The sequence below is a fragment of the Megascapheus bottae genome, chromosome 1 (assembly GCF_031878675.1).
Source record: "Megascapheus bottae isolate mThoBot1 chromosome 1, mThoBot2.hap1, whole genome shotgun sequence".
Classification (NCBI taxonomy): domain Eukaryota; kingdom Metazoa; phylum Chordata; class Mammalia; order Rodentia; family Geomyidae; genus Megascapheus; species Megascapheus bottae.
The window spans coordinates 9,938,527-9,958,500 of NC_143509.1; the positions used below are offsets into that span (position 1 = coordinate 9,938,527).

Here is a 19,974-nt window from a genome sequence, read left to right on the forward strand (position 1 = left end):
CAGACGCAGAACCAGAACAGTAAGCAACGGAACCCAGATGCGGACCACAAGCGGCGGGGGAGATCCGAGGGGAGTGAAGGATTCTCCAACACCTTGCAGCACCCACAGACGAACACAGAGGCGTGAGTACTGCAGCGGGCCCCCAAACACAGAGTGGGTGCCAAGCCATAGAACTTAATTCAGACCCCTCCACCCCACCTGAGAAGAGCAGGAGCAGGGGGGCAAGGAATTTAGAATCCTGTCCCTTCCCTCAACAGCCCCCTCCCCCAGGCCAATGACTGGAGATTGACAGGTGGGAGGCCCTAAGACTCAGCACCCCACCAGGCAGGCAGAAGTGTCCCAGACCCCACCCACCCACCAAGTTCCTCTCCCAGGCCTCTGACTGGAGACTGACAGGCGGGCTATGCCAAGACCCAGCACCCCACCAGGGGAGGCAGGGGTGTCCCAGCTCCTACCCGCCAACCTGGTTCCTCTCCCAGGCCACTGGGTCTGGAGAGCAGTGAGCACTGTGTCCCTGACTTACAATAGCGGGTGGGGTGTATGGGAAAATAGGAGCCAGCACCTGTCCCCCTCAAATCTTGAGCCGGGTATTCTCCAGCTGGGAATCCTGAGTGAGACAGCACTGAGGGGCCCCCCACAGTCACAGACTCTCTGACAAAGCAGCAGGGAACTGAAGGACCCACCAGCAGCCAAGCTAGCCTTCTGAGAATCAGAAAGGCACGGCTCCGCACTTGGAGCACATGTCCTCAGCTGTGCCCCACCCCTGGGAACAGAGCAGACAGCCACAGGTCCTGCTGAGGGCCCCTTGAAACTCCCAAACCCCAAACCCTTGGCTGGGGGCCCGCCCCTAGAAGCAGCACAGGAAAACCAACCATCTGCCCAGGACGCTGAGATGGAAGATCGCATATCCATCCCATGGCCCACTGTGAAGCCACTGGCTGGGCTGAGAGCTAGTCGTACAGCAGCACACAGCTGCTGGGAATCAACCGAACACCTACAAAAACGGCAAACTGTGACCTAGTCAGCAGAGGAATCAATTTGGCTCAGAACCACAGGTATTTACATACTCCCAGAACCACAGTCGAAATCCAAGCAAAGACCGCTACCTACTGACCACAGAGAGAACTACAACAACAGTTCTCCATGCCGAGGAGAGCTCAAAGAAGAATGACGACATACATAAATAATCGAAGTCCCACGCAAAGCTCAAAAGGCAACAAGAGCGAAGGGACGAGAAAGATGTCACCATCCCAAGAAATGACACCTGAAGAGACATGAAACATGACCCTATTCAAGGAGATGATTGTGAACATGACTAAACAGATTAAAATAGAATTCCAAAAACAATTCCAGGAACATAAGCCGGAAATCTCCCAAGAGCTCTTCAAATTCAAAAGAGAAATGGAAGAAAAGATTAATACCTTCAGAGCAGACATGATTAGCTCAGCGTCCACACTTCAAGCAAAAATGGAGGCATTAAGCAGCAGACTGACTGAGATAGAGAATAGAACATCAGAAATGGAAAACAAAACAGAAGAGCTGGAAGAGAGAATCGCCACCTTGGAAAAATCAGTCAGAATCTACCAGAGAGAGCTCCAGGAACTGGCAGATGCAGCAAAGAAGTCTAATCTTCGTATAATAGGGATTGAGGAGGGGGCCGAATTCCAGGACAAAGGTATGCAACCTTTATTCACCAAAATCATAGCAGAGAACCTCCCCAACTTCAAAAGGGAAAATACTCACATTATTGAAGGTTTCAGGACCCCAAGCAGGCAAGATCCTAGAAGGAACTTACCTAGACATATCATAGTAAAGACATTAGACCCGAATACCAAGGAATTGATGTTAAATGCTGCAAAAACAAAGAAGGAGCTATATTATAATGGGAAGAACATTTGAATTACAGCAGATCTCTCCACGCAAACCCTACATGCAAGAAAATCTTGGAATAACATCATTGATATTCTGAAGACCAACAACTGCCAACCGAGACTGATATATCCAGCAAAACTAGCATTTACATTTGAGGGAGAAACAAGAATATTTCACTCCAAAGAGAAGTTTATGAATACGTGCACACTAAACCAGCGTTACAAAAAATACTAATTAACCGACAACAAATTGTAGAACATCAAGAACCCCCATCAAGAAGCAAACATCTATAATTCACTAAACACAAAAGGGAAAAAAGAGAAAGAAACTTAGAAGTAAAAATAAATAACAACAATGGACACTGACCACTTCTCCATAATCTCTCTAAATGTAAACGGGTTGAACAATCCAATCAAGACACAGAGCAGCAGAGTTGATTAAGAAACACCACCCGTCCATATGTTGCCTCCAAGAGACACACCTCACTGCCAAAGACAGAAACAAATTCCAAGTGAAAGGCTGGAAACGATTTTCCACTCCAATGCACCATGCAAAAAAGCAGGAGTAGCAATCTTAATCTCTGATAAAATTAACTTCTCAGTAAAATCAGTACACAAAGATAGAGACGGCCATTATATATTAGTAAAGGGTACAATCCATGCCCATAATATTACAGTTATAAACATCTACTCCCCCAACACGGGAGCACTCAAATTCATCAAACAAACTCTTTTAGAACTACAGAACAAGATAGACTCAAACACAATCATTGTCAGTGACCTCAATACTCCACTCTCAAGAAATGACAGGTCAACTCAACAAAAGTTAAGCAAAGACACCAACGACTTAAATGACACCATAGTCCAGCTGGGCTTAACAGATACACAGAGTCTTCCACCAAACGGCGAAACTTTTTACATTTTCCTCAGCAGCACATGGAACACACTCCAAAATAGATCATATAATAGTTCATACAGAAAACTTAAGCAGATACAAGATGTCTGATATAATCCCATGCATCCTATCAGACCACAGTGGAGTCAGACTAATTCTGAACAATGCAGTCAAAGTCAAAAAACATTCAATCACATGGAAACTGAACAACACACTTCTCAATAACTCCTGGCTAACAGATCAGATCAGAAATGAAATTAAAAACTTCCTTGAATGTAATGACAATCAAGAAACATCACAAAGAAACTTATGGGACACAGCAAAGGCAGTTCAAAGAGGCAAAGTTATCCCACTATGAGTGCATTTTAAAAAGATAGAAGAAGAGCACTAAATAACCTTAAAAAAACTGAAACACCTAGAGGAGCAAGAAAAAGTTAATTCTAAAACAGCTAGAAGGACAGAAATAACAAAAATAAAATCAGAAATTTCAGAGATTGAAATAAGATCTACTATACACAAAATTGATAAATCAAAAAGTTGCTTCTTTGAAAGAGTCAACAAAATTGACAGACCGTTGGCAAGATTAATCAAAAAAAAGGAAAGGGAAGACTCAAATAAACAAGATTAGAGACCCCACGGGAACAATCACAACTGATTCCCAAGAAATCCAGTCCATAATGAATAGGTATTACCAGGGCCTATATTCAAAGAAACAAGAAAATCTAGTAGAAATGGATGATTTCTTAAATAAATATAGGCTACCCACACTGAACAACGATGAGGTAAACAAATTGAACAGACCAATTTCTTACAACGAAATTGTGGAAGCAATCAGGGAAATGCCAACCAAAAAAAGCCCAGATCCAGATGGTTTCACTGCGGAATTCTACAAGACATTTAAAGATGAATTAACATGTATACTCTTGAAACTCTTCCGAGAAATAGAAACAGAAGGAGCAACACCAAACTCATTTTATGAAGCTAATATTACTCTCATCCCCAAACCAGGGAAAGGCCCAACAAAAAAGAAAACTACAGACCCATCTCTCTAATGAACACAGATGCAAAACTGCTGAATAAAATATTAGCCAACAGAATCCAGAAACAAATTAAAAAAATCATACACTATGATCAAGTGGGCTTCATCCCACAAATGCAAGGCTGGTTTAACATTCGCAAATCAATCAATGTAATACATCATATCAATAGAGCTAAAGATAAGAATCATATGATAATTTCTCTGGACGCAGAGAAGGCATTTGACAAAATACAACATTCATTCATGTTGAAAACACAAGAAAAATTAGGAATAAGTGCTACATTCCTCAAAATAGTGAAAGCCATATATGAAAAACTTACAGCCAGTATTATAGTAAATGGTGAAAGGCTGGAACCATTCACCTTAAAATCAGGAACTAGGCAGGGATGCCCACTCTCTTCACTTCTCTTCAATATAGTGCTGGAACCCTTAGCGAGAGCAATAAGACAAGAAAAGGACATTAAAGGGATCCACATAGGGAAAGAAGAAATTAAACTATCCTCATTCACAAACAACATGATCCTCTAATTGAGTGACCCAACAAATTCCACTCCCAAACTACTAGAATTAATAAACCACTTTAGCAAAGTGGCAGGATACAAAATCAACCTTCAGAAGTTAGTAGCCTTCTTTTACACCAACAATGCAAAAACAGAAGGCCAAATCAAGAAAATGATCCCATTCGCAATTGGCCCCAAAAGAATAAAATACTTAGGAATATACTTAACCAAAGATGTAAAGGAATTATTCAATGAAAATTATAAAAGCCTAATGAAAGAAATTAAAGAGGACACTAAGAAACGGAAGACATCTCACCAACGAAACAACGGACAAAGGCCTCATATCTAAAATATATCAACAACTCAAAAAATTGAATCACTCCAAAACTAACCTCCAAAGTAACAACCATCCCATTAAAAAATGGGCCAAAGACTTAAAGAGAGTCTTCTCTGAAGAAGAAACAAAATGGCTTATAGACACATGAAGAATTGCTCAACATCTCTGGTCATAAAAGAAATGCAAATCAAAACAACTCTAAGATTCCATCTCACTCCAGCTAGAATGGCCAGGATCAGGAAAACGAATGACAACAGATGCTGGAGGGGATGTGGCCAGGAGGGATCACTACTATACTATTGGTGGGAGTGCAAACTCGTCCAACCACTATGGAAAGCAGTGTGGCAGTGCCTCAAAAGGCTAAACATAGAACTCCCCTATGACCCAGCAATTCCACTACTTGGCATTTACCCAACCACCCAGAAACAAGGACATACTAAACCCACTAGCACAACAATGTTCATTGCAGCACTATTCACCATAGCAAAGATATGGAACCAACCTAGATGTCCCTCAGTTGATGAGTGAATCAACAAGTTGTGGTATTTGTACACAATGGAATTCTATGCTGCTGTCAGAAATAATGACATCACCCCATTTGTTACGAAATGGAAAGACTTAGAAAAAATCTTATTAAGTGAAGTAAGCCAGACTCAAAGGAACTTAGGCTCAATGGTTTCCCTCATTCGTCATAATCAGTAGAAACCTTGGGCTCTACTAGCAGAGATTTGCAATAGAGCAAAATCTTGATACATAAGGCCATATAATGTGAAGCTAATTGAAAGGACCTCCAGGATAGTGAAACAAAAGCCATATAATAAATGATTGTTGTCCTTCATGTACTATGTTGTCTCTCATCTCCTTTGCTGTCCCTTGGTTATCTCATATTGGTATAGTATCTCACTTTGTTATCTGATATATTGAATTTATTTGTATTTCGATATTGGAAATTTGATAGGGAAGGGGGGAAAACCAAGATGGGTGGGGGATGTGGGGGGGAGGGAAACGGGTACCAAGACATGTGAAAGGGTATCAATGTATGTGAATTAATGCACCTTCTATCTGGCAAATATCATGTAACCCTTTTACTAATTACAATAAAAAAAGACAAACAATCAAAAAAAAAAGAAAAAAGAAATGGAAGACATCCCATGCTCATGGCTAGGGAGAATCAACATAGTGAAAATGGCTATATTGCCAAAACTGATATACAAATTCAATGCAATCCCCATCAAAATCCCAAAGACATTCTTTATGGAAATTAAAGATATAATCCAAAGATTCATATGGAACAAGAAAAGACCTAGAATAGCCAAAACAATTCTAGGCAAAAAGAGCAATCCTGGTGGTATTACAATACCAGACTTCAAACTCTACTATAGAGCCATAGTAAAAAAAAACTTCTTGGTACTGGCACAAAAACAGACCAGAAGATTAATGGAACAGAATAGAAGACCCAGAAATAGAACCACATAACTATAGGCAACTTGTATTTGACAAAGGAGCCAAAGATATACAATGGAACAAACACAGTCTATTCAACTATTGGTGCTGGAAAACTGGGCAGCCATATGCAGAAAAATAAAAATTGACCCTAACCTTTTGCCATGCATAAGCATTAACTCAAAGTGGATCAAAGCCCTCAACGTCAGACCGGAAACTGTGAAACTGCTACATGATAAAGTAGGATAGACACTGGAACTCATAGGAACAGGCCAAAGATTCCTGAACAGAATGCCAGGGTCACAACAGATTGGAGAGAGACTCGATAAATGGGACTACCTAAAAATAAAAAGTTTCTGTACAGATAAAAACATAGTTGCAAAAGTAGAGAGACAGCCAACCAACTGGGAAAAGATATTCACCAACAATACGTCTGACAAATGCTTAATATCCAATATCTACAGGGAACTCAAGAAACTAATCCTCGAAAACCCAATAAACCATTCATTAAATGGGCAAGGGAACTAAAGAGAGACCTATCAGAAGAAGAGATTAAAATGGCGGAAAAACATATGAGAAAATATTTATCATCTATGGTCATAAAGGAAATTCAAATAAAAACAACCATAAGATACCACCTTACCCCAACAAGAATGGCCAAGGTTTTGAACTCAGACAATGACAGTTGCTGGCGGGGTTGTGGAGAAAAAGGAACCCTACTGCACTGCTGGTGGGATTGTAAACTAATTCAGCCACTCTGGAAAGCAGTGTGGAGGTTCCTTAAAGAACTGAACATAGACATTCCGTATGATCCCGCCATACCACTTCTGGGCATCTATCCTGAACAGGATGACCCAGGATATTATAAAGACACAAGCTCAGCTATGTTCATCTCTGCACTATTCACCATAGCCAGGCGATGGAAACAATCCAGATGCTCTACTGCAGATGAATGGATACAGAAAATGTGGTATATATACACAGTGGAATTCTACATAGCCAACAGACAAGATAAAATACTGGCATTCGCAGGGAAGTGGATGAATCTAGAGCGAATCATGCTGAGTGAGACAAGTCAAGACCTAAGGAACAAAAGGCGCATGGTATCCTTAATATGCAGTTATTAAATCCAAAGTATACCAGAGCGAGGGCTCAATAACTGCTTACCCAAAGCAATGGACATGGTAATGGAAATACAAACATAACTATATAGACAAAAAACCTATGACTCTATAATCATAATGTTTCATTTCATAAACTGATATGTTTCTATGACATACAAACTGTTAGCCTAATTTTGATTAAGTTCTAAAAACTAAGTCCCAGAGGGTGTAATTGGAGATATCCTCCTTGAACAATTGTTTGCTAAACTTGTCATTTAAAATATGAAGTAACATACGCCTTATAATTAATCATTGTTGTTCTTAAGGTACTATGTTCTCTCTCATTACTTCTACTGTCCCTTGGTTATCTCATATTGTTATACTATCTCACTTTGTTTCTGATATAGCGGATATAATTGTATTTGGTTATCTGAAATTGCATAGGGAACGGAGGGAAAACAAGATGAGGGGTTAGGGAGGGGGGGAAGGGAAATGGGGACCATGACATGTGAAAGGGTATCAATGTGTGGGAATTAAGGCACCATTTATCTGGCAAATAACATGTAACCCTTCTATTAATTACAATAAAAATATCTCACTCTGTTTTCTGATATATTGAATTTATTTGTATTTGGTTATTTGAAATTTGATAGGGAAGGGGGGAATACCAAGACGGGTGGAGTGTGTGGAGGGGAGGGTAATGGGTACCATGACATGTGAAAGTGTATCAATGTATGTGAATTAATGCACCATCTATCTGGCAAATATCATGTAACTCTTTTACTAATTACAATAAAAAATTGTCTTTAAAAAAAATGAGCTCCTTCAGCAGATGTGGATGAGAAGAAAGAGAAATACAAAACACAGACTAATAGTGATTCTCACTCCTCACCAAACATGGACCGGTGTGTGAGCTGTCCACAAAATCAGTTTACCAACACTGAGAGAAAGAGCTCTGTATTGAAAGCAAAGAGCTTCTAGTTTATTAAGACTGCATGGAAATAGCTCTGCTCTGCCTGGTTTTCCACTGCTCTGCAGTCACCTCTGCTGGTCTTGGGGTATTTGTCAAGCACCAAGGCAGTAACCAGGATCTCAGTTACATCCAGCTGATCTTCCACATCTACTGCTTCCTCTGCTCCTTGCTCATCCTCAGCCACACCCACACAGCCACATGCATCCTCCACCAGTCCATATCAAGGTTGGTTATATCTGAAAAACTATAATCGTGTTTAGTACTAATCTTGCTCCCATTTTCAAATGGGCAGAACAAGAAACTCAAGAAAAATGTCAAATCAAATAACAACATCCCCAACCCAATGTAAATAGACAATGGAACAGTCACTGGCAAACCTAGAGGAGAGTCTTCCAAGTGCTATACAAATGCAATTGATAAACATCATTAATGAAAAATATGAAAATATAAAGAAAGAGATAGGGAGGAAGCCATAGCTAAACAAGAGGAAACCGTAAACAAGGTGATAAGTGAAAAAGAAGAAGCCATAAAGGAGGCCATAATAAAGGTTTTTCAAAGAAAGATAGATGAATTCATAGAATCCACAAATAAAAAGGTGACACAACTCAAGCAAATGTGCAAAGAAAATAAAGCTACTGAGCTAACCACTCAAATGGAAATAAAGGAGCCAAATAACTCCATACATGATTTAAAAGAACAGATGCAAGGCATCAAAAAAGAGCAATTAGAAGCAAGAGAGATGAAAAATAAAGTAGATAGCTTTGATAGCAGGTTAGACAATGCAGAGGAGAGAATTACTGGGGCTGAAGATAATTTAGTTATTATAGAGAAAGAACAGAAAATGAGTCAATCCAAATCTAGGAAATATGAGAAAGTGCTTCAGGAGGTCCAAGATACAATTAGGAAGCCAAATTTAAGGCTAATTGGTATTGAGGATGGTCAATGGTATTGGAAATATACTTCAGGGAATCATCTCAGAGAATTTCCCAAATATCCAGAAGGGCAGGCCCATCCAGATACAGGAAGCTTTTACAACCCCAAACAGACCTGACCAGAAAAGGACATCCCACCGCCACATTGTAATCCGAACTGGATCAATAGAAACCAAAGAAAGGATCCTAAAGGCAGCCAGGGAAAGGGACCAATGACCTATAAAGGTAAACCAATAAGAATAACCCCAGATTTCTCAGCAGAGACCATGCACGCAAGAAGTGACTGGAAGCATATATGTCATGTCCTTAAGTCAAATAATTACCAACCAGGGGCAGGGAGTTTGGCCTAGTGGTTAAAGTGGTCACCTAGCATGCATGAAGACCCGGGATCAATTCCTCGGTACCACATACATAGAAAAGAAGCCAGAAGTGGTGCTGAGGCTCAAGTGGTAGAGCTCTAGCCTTGAGAAAGTCCAAGGACAGTGCTCAGGCCCTGAGCTAAAGCCCAGAACAGGCAAAAAAAAAAGAAAAAAAGATCAAATAATTACCAACCAAGAATACTGTACCCAGCTAAGCTCTCATTCATAACTGAGGAAACAATAAAAACATTGCATTCCAGGGAAAACATGCAACAATATGTCGCAACAAACCCAACACTACAGAGAATTCTCAAAGTTGTTCTATACATAGAAAACCAAAATAAATGCAATATAGAGAAAGAAATGGCACCTAAACAGGATACCATCTAAGGACCAAAAGAACTGTCAAGACACAGGCCATAACAAAAGCTTTTAAAAATGGTAGGAACTAATAAATATCTCTCAATCCTAACTGTCAATATCAATGGACTTAACTCTCCAATAAAATGGCATAGGTTGTCTAGTTGGATCAAAAATCAAGACTCATTGTTCTCCTGTCTTCAAGACACACATCTTACCCAAAAAACAATCATCTTTTGAAAGTGAGAGGTTGGAATAAACTCTATCAAGCTAATGGCCCCCCTAAACAGGCTGGAGTTGCCATCCTCATATCAGATAAAATAGACTTCAAACTAAAATTAGTAAGAAAAGACAAAGAAGGTTACTACATACTACTAAAGAGATCTTTCCTCCAGGAAGACATAATGATCCTAAATGTTAACACACCCAATCCTGGAGCTCAGAACTTCATCAAGCAAACTTTACTTACAAAGAATCCGTACATAGATGGAAACACAGTGATTGTTGGTGACTTTAACACACCACTCTCACCTACGGACGGATCAACAAGGCAAAAACTCAAAGAGAAACCTTAGAACTGAACAACTATATAGACCACCTAGATCTAACAGATATCTGCAGAATATTCCACCGAGCAACAACACAATATATTTTTCTCAGCAGCACATGGAACATTTTCCAAAATAGACCACATCTTAGGCCATAAAACAAACCTGTACAGATTCAGAAACACTGAAATTATTCCCTGCACGCTCTCAGACCACAAAGGCATTAAATTAGAACTGAACACACATCTCCACCAACGAAAACCCTGTAACTCATGGAGACTGAACAACACATTGTTGAATCACCAATGGGTCATCGAAGAGATCAGAACAGAAATCCAACAGTTTATGAAATTTAACAATAAGGAGCACACAAAATACCAACTCCTTTGGGACACAGCAAAGGCACTACTCAGAGGAAAATTTATAGCGCTGAGTGCCTACAACAACAAGTTGGAAAAATTGCAAACCAACAAGTTAATGTCTCACCTTAAGCTCCTGGAAAAGAGCAACAAAGCAACCCTAATCCCAGTAGAAGAAAGCAAATTATTAAAATCAAAGCATAATTCAATGATTTGGAATCCAAAAAACTATAGAAAGAATCAACAAAAGAAGGAGTTGGTGTTGGTTCCTTGAAAGAATTAACAAAACTGACAAACCCTTAGCAAATCTTACCAAAAAAAGAAGAGAGCATATCGAAATAAACAAAATCGCAGATGAAAATGGTCATATCTCGACAGAAATCAGCAAGACCCAGAATATCATGACGGAATACTTCTCAAACCTTTACACCAACAAATTTGAGAATCTAGAAGAAATGGATGAATTCCTAGTCAATATTAACATACCCACCCTGAACCAAGAAAAACTAACCCAAATCAACAGGCCAATTTCAAGCTCTGAAATAGAAATGGCAATTAGATAACTTCTACCCAAAAAAAGTCCAGGGCTAGATGGATTCACAGCTGAATTCAATAAGGTCTTTAAAACAAAGCTCACATCAATGCTCCTCAAGCTCTTCAATGAAATTGAAAATGAAGGTTCTTTACCAAACTCATTCTATGAAGCCAGTATAACTCTCATCCCCAAACCAGACAGAGATTCATCAAAGAAAGAGAACTATAGACCTATTTCTTAGATGAACATCGATGCAAAACTTCTTAACAAAATACTGGCCAACCGTCTACAATAACTCATCAAAAAAATTATACACTATGATCAAACTGGATTCATCACAGGGAGGCAAAGCTGGTTCAACATACGCAAATCAGTTTACATAATTGAACACATCAACAGGAGCAAGGACAAAAATCACATGATTGTCTCAATAGATGCGGAAAAGGCTTTTGACAAGATCCAACACCCCTTTATGTTAAAAGCTCTGGAGAAACTAGGAATCCATGGATCATTCCTCAATGTAATAAAGGCTGTGTATGACAAACCCACTGCCAGTATTACTCTTAATGGTGAAAATCTAAAGGCATTCTCTCTAAAATCAGGAATGAGACAAGGATGCCCACTCTCTCCACTCCTCTTTAACATAATATTAGAATTCCTGGCCAGTGCAATAAAGAAGAAACAAGCATAAAGGCATCCAAGTAGGGAAAGAGGAAGTAAAGCTATCCCTCTTTGCAGATGACATGATTCTGTATTCAAAGAATCCTGTAGACTCTACTCCCAAGCTCCTTGAGCTGATTCAAAACTTTGGAAGAGTAGCAGGCTATAAAATCAACACTGAAAAATCAACTACCTTCCTTTAGGCCAACAGTGAGAGGAACGAGGCAACAATTAGGAAAGCAACTCCTTTCACAATAGCCTCAAAGAAATTAAAGTACCTAGGAATTAGCTTAACTAAGAATGTAAAGGACATTTTTGATGAAAACTTTAAACTCCTAAAAAAGCAAATTAAAGCAGAAATAAGGAAATGGAAAAACCTCCCATGCTCCTGGATTGGAAGAATCAATATTGTGAAAATGACAATCTTGCCAAGGGCTATCTACAAATTCAACGCAATACCCATCAATATCTTAATCGCATTCTTTAAAGGAATAGAAGAGGCAATTCAAAATTTCATATGGAATAATAAAAGACCCCGTATAGCAAAAAAACTTCTTAACAGAAAGAACAGCTCTGGAGGAATATCAATTCCAAACTTTAGACTCTATTACAGGGCTATAATTCTCAAAACAGCTTGGTACTGGCACAAGAACAGGCCTGAAGACCAATGGAATAGAACTGAGGACCCAGATATTAAACCACAAACCTATGGCCACCTAATCTTTGACAAGGGAGCCAAACAAATAGAATGGAAGAAAGACAGCCTCTCCAACAAGTTGTGCTGGCAGAACTGGTTAAGCACCTGCAGGAAACTAAACTTGTATTCTTCTTTGTCACCCTGCACTAGAATTAACTCCAAATGGATCAAAGACCTGGAGGTAATAGCTGACACACTGAAAACTTTACAAGAAGGAATAGGAGATACACTAGGCATCCTTGGAACAGGTTGAAACTTCCTTAATAAGGACCAAGAATCTCAACAAATCAGAGAAAGGCTGGATAAGTGGGACTGCATTAAACTTCAGAGCTTTTGTATGGCAAAGGATATAGCTAGTAAATTAATTAGGAAGCCTACAGAGTGGGAGAAGATCTTCACTAACCAAACAACGGACAAAGGCCTCATATCTAAAATATATCAAGAACTCAAAAAATTTAATCACTCCAAAACTAATCTCCAAAGTAACAACCATCCCATTGAAAAATGGGCCAAAGACTTAAAGAGAGTCTTGTCTGAAGAAGAAACAAGAATGGCCTATAGACACATGAAGAAATGCTCAACATCTCTGGTCATAAAAGAAATGCAAATCAAAACAACTCTAAGATTACACCTCACTCCAGTTAGAATGGCCAGGATCAGGAAAATGAATAACAACATATGCTGGAGGGGATGTGGCCAGGAGAGATCACTACTACACTGTTGGTGGGAGTGCAAACTCATTCCACCACTATGGAAAGAAGTATGGCAGTGCCTCAAAAGGCTAAACATAGAACTCCCCTGTGACCCAGCAATTCAACTACTTGGCATTTACCCAACCATCCAGAACCTAGGGCATACTAAATCCAAAAGCACAACAATGTTCATTGCAGCATTATTCACCATAGCAAAGATATGGAACCAACCTAGATGTCCCTCAGTTGATGAGTGGATCAACAATTTGTGGTATTTATACACAGTGGAATTCTATGCTGCTGCCAGAAAGAACGACATCGCCCTATTTGTTAGGAAATTGAAAGACTTAGAAAAAATCATATTAAGTGAAGTAAGCCAGACTCAAAGGAACTTAGGCTCAATGGTTTCCCTCATTTGTCATAATCAGTAGAAACCTTGGGCTCTACAAGGAGAGATCTGCAATAGAGCAAAACCATGATACATAAGGCCTTATAGTATGAAGCTAATTGAAAGGACCTCCAGGATATTGAAACAAAAGCCATATAATGAATAATTATTGTCCTTAATGTACTATGTTATCTCTCATCTCCTTTGCTGTCCCTTGGGTATCTCATATTGTTACAGTACCTTACTTTGTTATCTTATATATTGAATTTATTTCTATTTGGTTATTTGAAATTGGATAGAGAAGGGGGGAAAACCAAGAGGGGTGGGGGGGTGGGGAGATTGTAATGGGTACCAAGACATGTGAAATGTTACCAATGTATGTGAATTAATGCACCTTCTATCTGGGAAATATCCTGTAACCCTTTTATTAATTACAAAAATATATATATTAAAAAACCAGCATGAGAGCCACTCGGGGTCACAGTGTCAGCTCCTGAGTCTACACTTTGTCCCTGGGCGGTCAGTTCACTATGTACTTCCCCAATAAATTCCCCTTTTTATATGAAAAAAAAGAAATTTTGCTTTAATTTCCCACAAACATCACGAACATAATTATCCAATCTGTTAACATTGCTTCAAGATGAAATAAGAGAAGACATGTGAAACACAGTCATATCTGTCTCTGTTGCTACACACAATAGGTATAAAAATGAAACTCCAAAGGAATTATGGATTTTTCTGGCTGGTAGGAGGAGAAAGACCTCGTAGAAGAGATCATTTTTGAGTTGGTGCTTGCAGGCTGTATAGGCCATTATCAGATTTTAAGAAATGGATAGTGTCAATGAAAGGACCTCTAGGATATAGAAACAAAAGCCATATAATGAGTGATTGTTGTCCTTAATGTACTATGTTATCTCTCATCTCTTTTGCTGTCCATTCGTTATCTCATATTGTTACAGTATCTCACCTTGTTATCTGACATATTGGATATATTTGTATGTGGTTATTTGAAACTGGATAGGGAAGGGGGGAAAACAAGATGAGGGGTGGGGGTGGGGGGAGGGAAATGGGGACCAAGACATGAGAAAGGGTATCAATGTATGTGAATTAATGCACCTCCTGTCTGGTAAATAGAATGTAACCCTTCTATTAATTACAATAAAAATATATGGAAAAAAGTTGGTAAGCCAGCACTGGTGGCTCTCGCCGGTATTCCTATATACTCAGGAGGCTGAGATCTAAAGAGTGAGTTTGGAAGAAAGCCTGGGCAGGGAAATCTATGAAACTCTCATCTCCACTAAACTACCAAAGAGGCTGAAAGTGCAGATGTTGGCTTAAGTGGTAGAGCACTAGCTCTTGCAAAAAGAAAGCTCTGGCACAGTGCCCAGACCCTGAGTCAAGCCCTAGAACTGCCCCAAAAGAAGATGGAAGGGGGAAGTAATTAGGTATATATGTCAACATAAACATATGTGTTTCATGTCACAACTCTTAAAAATTTCTTCTGACAGGCAGGGAATGTGGCCTAGGGTTTGATTCCTCAGTACCACATAAACAGAAAAGTCCTGAAGTTGCCCGTGACCCAAGTTGTAGAATGCTAGCCTTGAGAAGAAGGAAAAAATCACTGTTGACCTCCAAAATACATTTCTAGCTTGTATCCATCAGTACCTCAAATAGGAAGAATAGGAACAAAGTTAGAAATGTGTTGCAAATAGTATTGTTAGGTGAAAGCTTGATCTCGGTGCCTGGGCTCTGTCTTGGGCTTTCATCGATTGTGTGTGTGTTTAGTTGAAAATAACAGTTTTATGGGATTTCAGCTGTGGCTGACCTCAAAACACAAACATGAGATTGCCCCCTTACAGTAGCTAGGATAGCACCCGTTGACCAACAGTGCCTGGCTGTTAGTGTTTTGGGTCAGGAAAGAAAAATAATAAATGACCTTTCCTTGCAATTTTACACTCTCTCACATAACAGAAGGTTCATTGGCATGTAGAATATGGTTGAAACAAATGAAACAGCCTAAGATAAATCATATGAAAACTGTGTCTCATCATTTATTGTTTTAATTTTGGGGAGGCTCTCTGAACCCTGATGTCACTTCTGTAATCTGCTATAGCATACCATCACGTGCATTTAACTGACATTTATTTAAAAATTGCATTTCACAGGAGTCGTTGATGAGAGTTAAATATAAGTTACATTCTGTTTTTGACATTTTTGTGCCAGTCCTTGTGGTTGAACGCAGGGATTAGACACTGCCCATGAGCTTTTAGGCTCAAGTCCAGTGCTCCACTCAATGAGCCACAGTGCCACTTCCAGCCATTGCTGAGTAGTCTATTGGAGATCAGAGTCTCACAGACTTCCCTGCCCATGCTGGCTTAAAACCTGATATTCCACTCACAGCATCCTGCATAGCTAGGATATCAGATTTGAGCCACCAGTGAAGCCTCTTTTTTGAGACATGAATTCTTCACTTGTTTGTGGACAGAACTTTCCATTTAAGACATTCATGTACATGTACAATGCATCTTAAACCCAAACACACCTTCCAAAATATTTCCTCTTCCCTCCCCCAACTGCCACATTAATATCCACACTTCCTTTTATACATGAACATTGAGTATTGTGACAAAATTCTCCCCTCTGTGTTCACTGTGATCCATTCCTTCATGGTAGTCCCCTATTCAAGACACTCATATTCTAGTTATTTCTTTTCTGAATTGTCTGGGAACTGTCCAAAGGGTTTACAAGGCAGAATGCCCTTCCTGTATAGCCTATAATTAGCCATACATTGCATTATGTCATCTATGCATAGACTAGAACAGCTTTGTTTATCAAAAGACATGCTTCAAAACTATTCTTTTAGACCGTTGTTCTTCCTCACCCGCCATCCAAGTTAGTGGTTCCCTAGAGATGATGCATTAGGCACCAGTTTGGCAAATTGTGAGCTCTGTGAATTGTGCATCCACAATCATAGAAGAGCCTATTACCAGCCAGTCCGCTGACATCTCCCTATATATATTCAATGCAATTCTCCTGTGTTGTCCTATTCATGGTCAACTGTGAGGATTGAGCCTGAGGTTTTCATACACTTCAGACATGGGACAATCTTTTCATCTGTACTTCATGGACATGACCCAACAGAGAAGCAACACAACCAAGTGTGTAGATTGTACCACAATATTCATACAAGCGTGCTTTCTGCAAGCTTCCTGGTGATTTAGAGTTTTCCTTCTTGTCTTGATACACAGTCTAATGTCTTAACTAAAGAGCAAAACAACTGCAAGTACTGTTTTTGCATAATGAAGACAAGCCAGCAGCTTGGTATTCTGTAAGAGCAGACCAAGGAATAGCAGTAGTGAAGAATGTAAGTTACTTCATTGTTCTGCTGAAGCTCACAGGAGTCGTACCTAAAATTTCTTACTGTTTTCCTATAGTCTGCCTTGTTATCTAATAGAATATGACTGAACAAACTATTCGTATGTAAGTGGTGGTAGATGGTTAGATTAAAAAAACAGCGTGAATCTAACTTTCTATTTGTCTATTGTCACTGAATATATTGAATATTAAAAACTGGCAAGTGATTTGTGAAAAATCTTGTTATGCCCCCAGTGAGAACCTGGGTATGTGTTTCATTTCTCTCTGACTTCGAGGAAAAGAATACCAGATTCTTGTTTAGGGGATTATTGACTAAACACAAAACAGAGCTGCAGGGGTCAAAGCTGGAAACTAGTATAGGAAGTGCAATAATCAGAAGATGATTGTAAAGGAAGAAATCCAATTACTTAATGTCAACAAAAATTGCCTAAATCTCAGGAATCCCTTGCTACATTGTCAGCAAATTCCTCAATTCCTGAAAATACTTCAGGAAGAAGCAGGTATCATATTAGAGATCTTGATTTATTTATATGATGGAGACTTAAGAATTCATGTTTTTTTAAGTATACTTCAGTCCCAGTCCTGGGGCTTCATGCCTGGAATCCTAGCTACTTAACAGGCTGAGCTCTGTAGGTAGAAGTTCAAAGCCAGCATAGGCAGCAAAACCTGTGAGCTCTCATCTTCAATTAGCTTCCAGGAAGCCAAAAGTTGAGATTCTTACTCAAAAGTTTGAGCTTTCCTTTGGGCAGGAAAACCTCAAGGCCTGTATCCAAGCTCAGAGTCAAGCTACTAGGATCCATATGGGGATGGGGGGAGAAGAAGGGGCAGGAGGGAGGGAGGGAGAGAGAGAGAGGGAAAACAAGGATGGGAGCTTGCACGCACATTGGATGAAAATGAATTTCACAGATTAAAAAAAAATTACTGCTGTGAATTACCCTGTAATGAAGAATAATATGTATTTTCTCTGATCAGAAAACACTGCCTACAATGTTCTAACATGCTTGAGTATCTACAATGAATATATAAATAGGAATATATGAGACATAAAATATCTAGGATGATTGTGTTGGTCACAACTGAAAAAAGTGGAACAGAATGTCAATATCAACTATGAATATTTGAGTTCAAAATCATTGTGGAATTCTGACTTCTTCATTTTGTATTGATCTCTCTTTTCATTGAAGGTTTCCAATTAATGCAGAGCTGTGCAATCTAACACACACATCTCAGAATTTTATCTCCTGGCATTCTCATATGACCCCGAGCTACAACCCATGCTATTTGGACTCTTTCTGTCCACGCACCTGATCACTGTGCTCAGAAATCTGCTCATCATCTTGGCTGTCACCTATGATCTCCACCTCCATACCCCCATGTACTTCTTTTTCTCCATCCTCTCCTTAGCCGACATTGGCTTCACCTCCACCACCCTCCCCAAGATGGTCGTGGACATCCAGACTCACAGCAAAGCCATCTCCTATGCGGACTGACTCATCCAGGTGTTTCTTTTTCTTACTTATGTTTGTATGGAAGTTTTGCTTCTTAGTGTGATGGCCTATGACCGATTTGTGGCCATCTGTCACCTCCTGAATTACCCTCTCATCATGAACCCTTGTCTCTGTGTCTCATTGGGTTCTGCTATCATTTGTCACCAGTTTCTTGGATGTACAGATGCACATGTGGATGGCATTACAGAAGACTGATTTCAAGGATGTGGAAATCCCAAGTTTCTTCTATGACCCTCTCAAGTCCTGGAACTTTCCTCACACTCACTGATAATTTATTTAAATATATTATTGGTAACATTTTCTGTTTCCTTCTTATGTTAGGGATCCTTTTCTCCTATTACAAGATTATTTCTTCAGTGCTGACAATGTCATCTTCAAGTGGGATGTACAAAGCCTTCTCCACATGTGGCACTCACCTGTCAGTGGTCTGCTTATTCTTTGGGACCTCAATGAGGATCTACTTTGAGTAACCTCTGTCACATTCTCCCAGGGGCAGCGCTGTGTCCTCAGCAATGTACACAGTGGTCACTCCTCTCCTGAACCCCTTCATCTACAGCCTGAGGAACAATGACCTCAAAAGTGCCCTGAGCAGGTTGTACAAACCACGAGCTGACACAGCAGGTAGGAAGTTTATTTGTTATGTAGTTTTTGCACAAGCAAAAAACTTGAGTATATAATCTGATAAATTCTACCTGTTTGAATACCTGATTATTCTAGTTTCATTAGTACAATCCATTCTTAGAAAGCTCCTGGCTAAATCAGGATAGATTCCTAAAGGAGGAATGTATGATTTTAATATTCAAATTGTTACTTTGTAAAGAATGATGAACATCTGCAGAAGGTGGGCCCAGCAAAGAATTTAGCAAGGATTGAGAGGCAAGTTTGTAATATAGACAATTAAGCTCAATAAAATTGGGCAGAAACAGACATTTTTTTCTTTATAAGCAGACTTTGAAATCATAACTTTCTAATTGGTAGCAAGATATCCTGCTTCCTGCCCTTTGGTTTTGAGTTATTTTAGACTTATAACTTAGTCCCCTAATTGTTTCCTGTAATGCATTTTGTTATTTTTAAAGGTGATATGTAGATGGGCTACCATTATCTAATTCAAGTAAAGAGTGCATTTCATTCGGGACAGTGTAATTCCTTCCTTCCCTTTCTTCCATATTATATTTCAAAGAAAATTGAAAATCTTGTATCCTAGTGAAATTACGTGAGGATAGGCAAACCTAATCCACTGGCACCTACATTTGGTTCTAGGCTGCTTGATTTTGTGGGTACATAAACTCTGTGATATGGGGGTCTCGTAATGCATGAGTGAGCTGGAGGAAGCAGTGAAACAGCAATCCATTACATAATCTACAGGGATTTGAGTGGTTCCTTGGACAGAAAGTTGAGTT

The 19,974-nt window shown here is 39.5% G+C and overlaps 1 pseudogene; it reads left to right on the forward strand.

Annotated features, from left to right (window-relative positions):
* Positions 1–19,974, forward strand: part of LOC150068342 (olfactory receptor 7E24-like) — a 58,666-nt pseudogene that overhangs the window by 16,095 nt on the left and 22,597 nt on the right.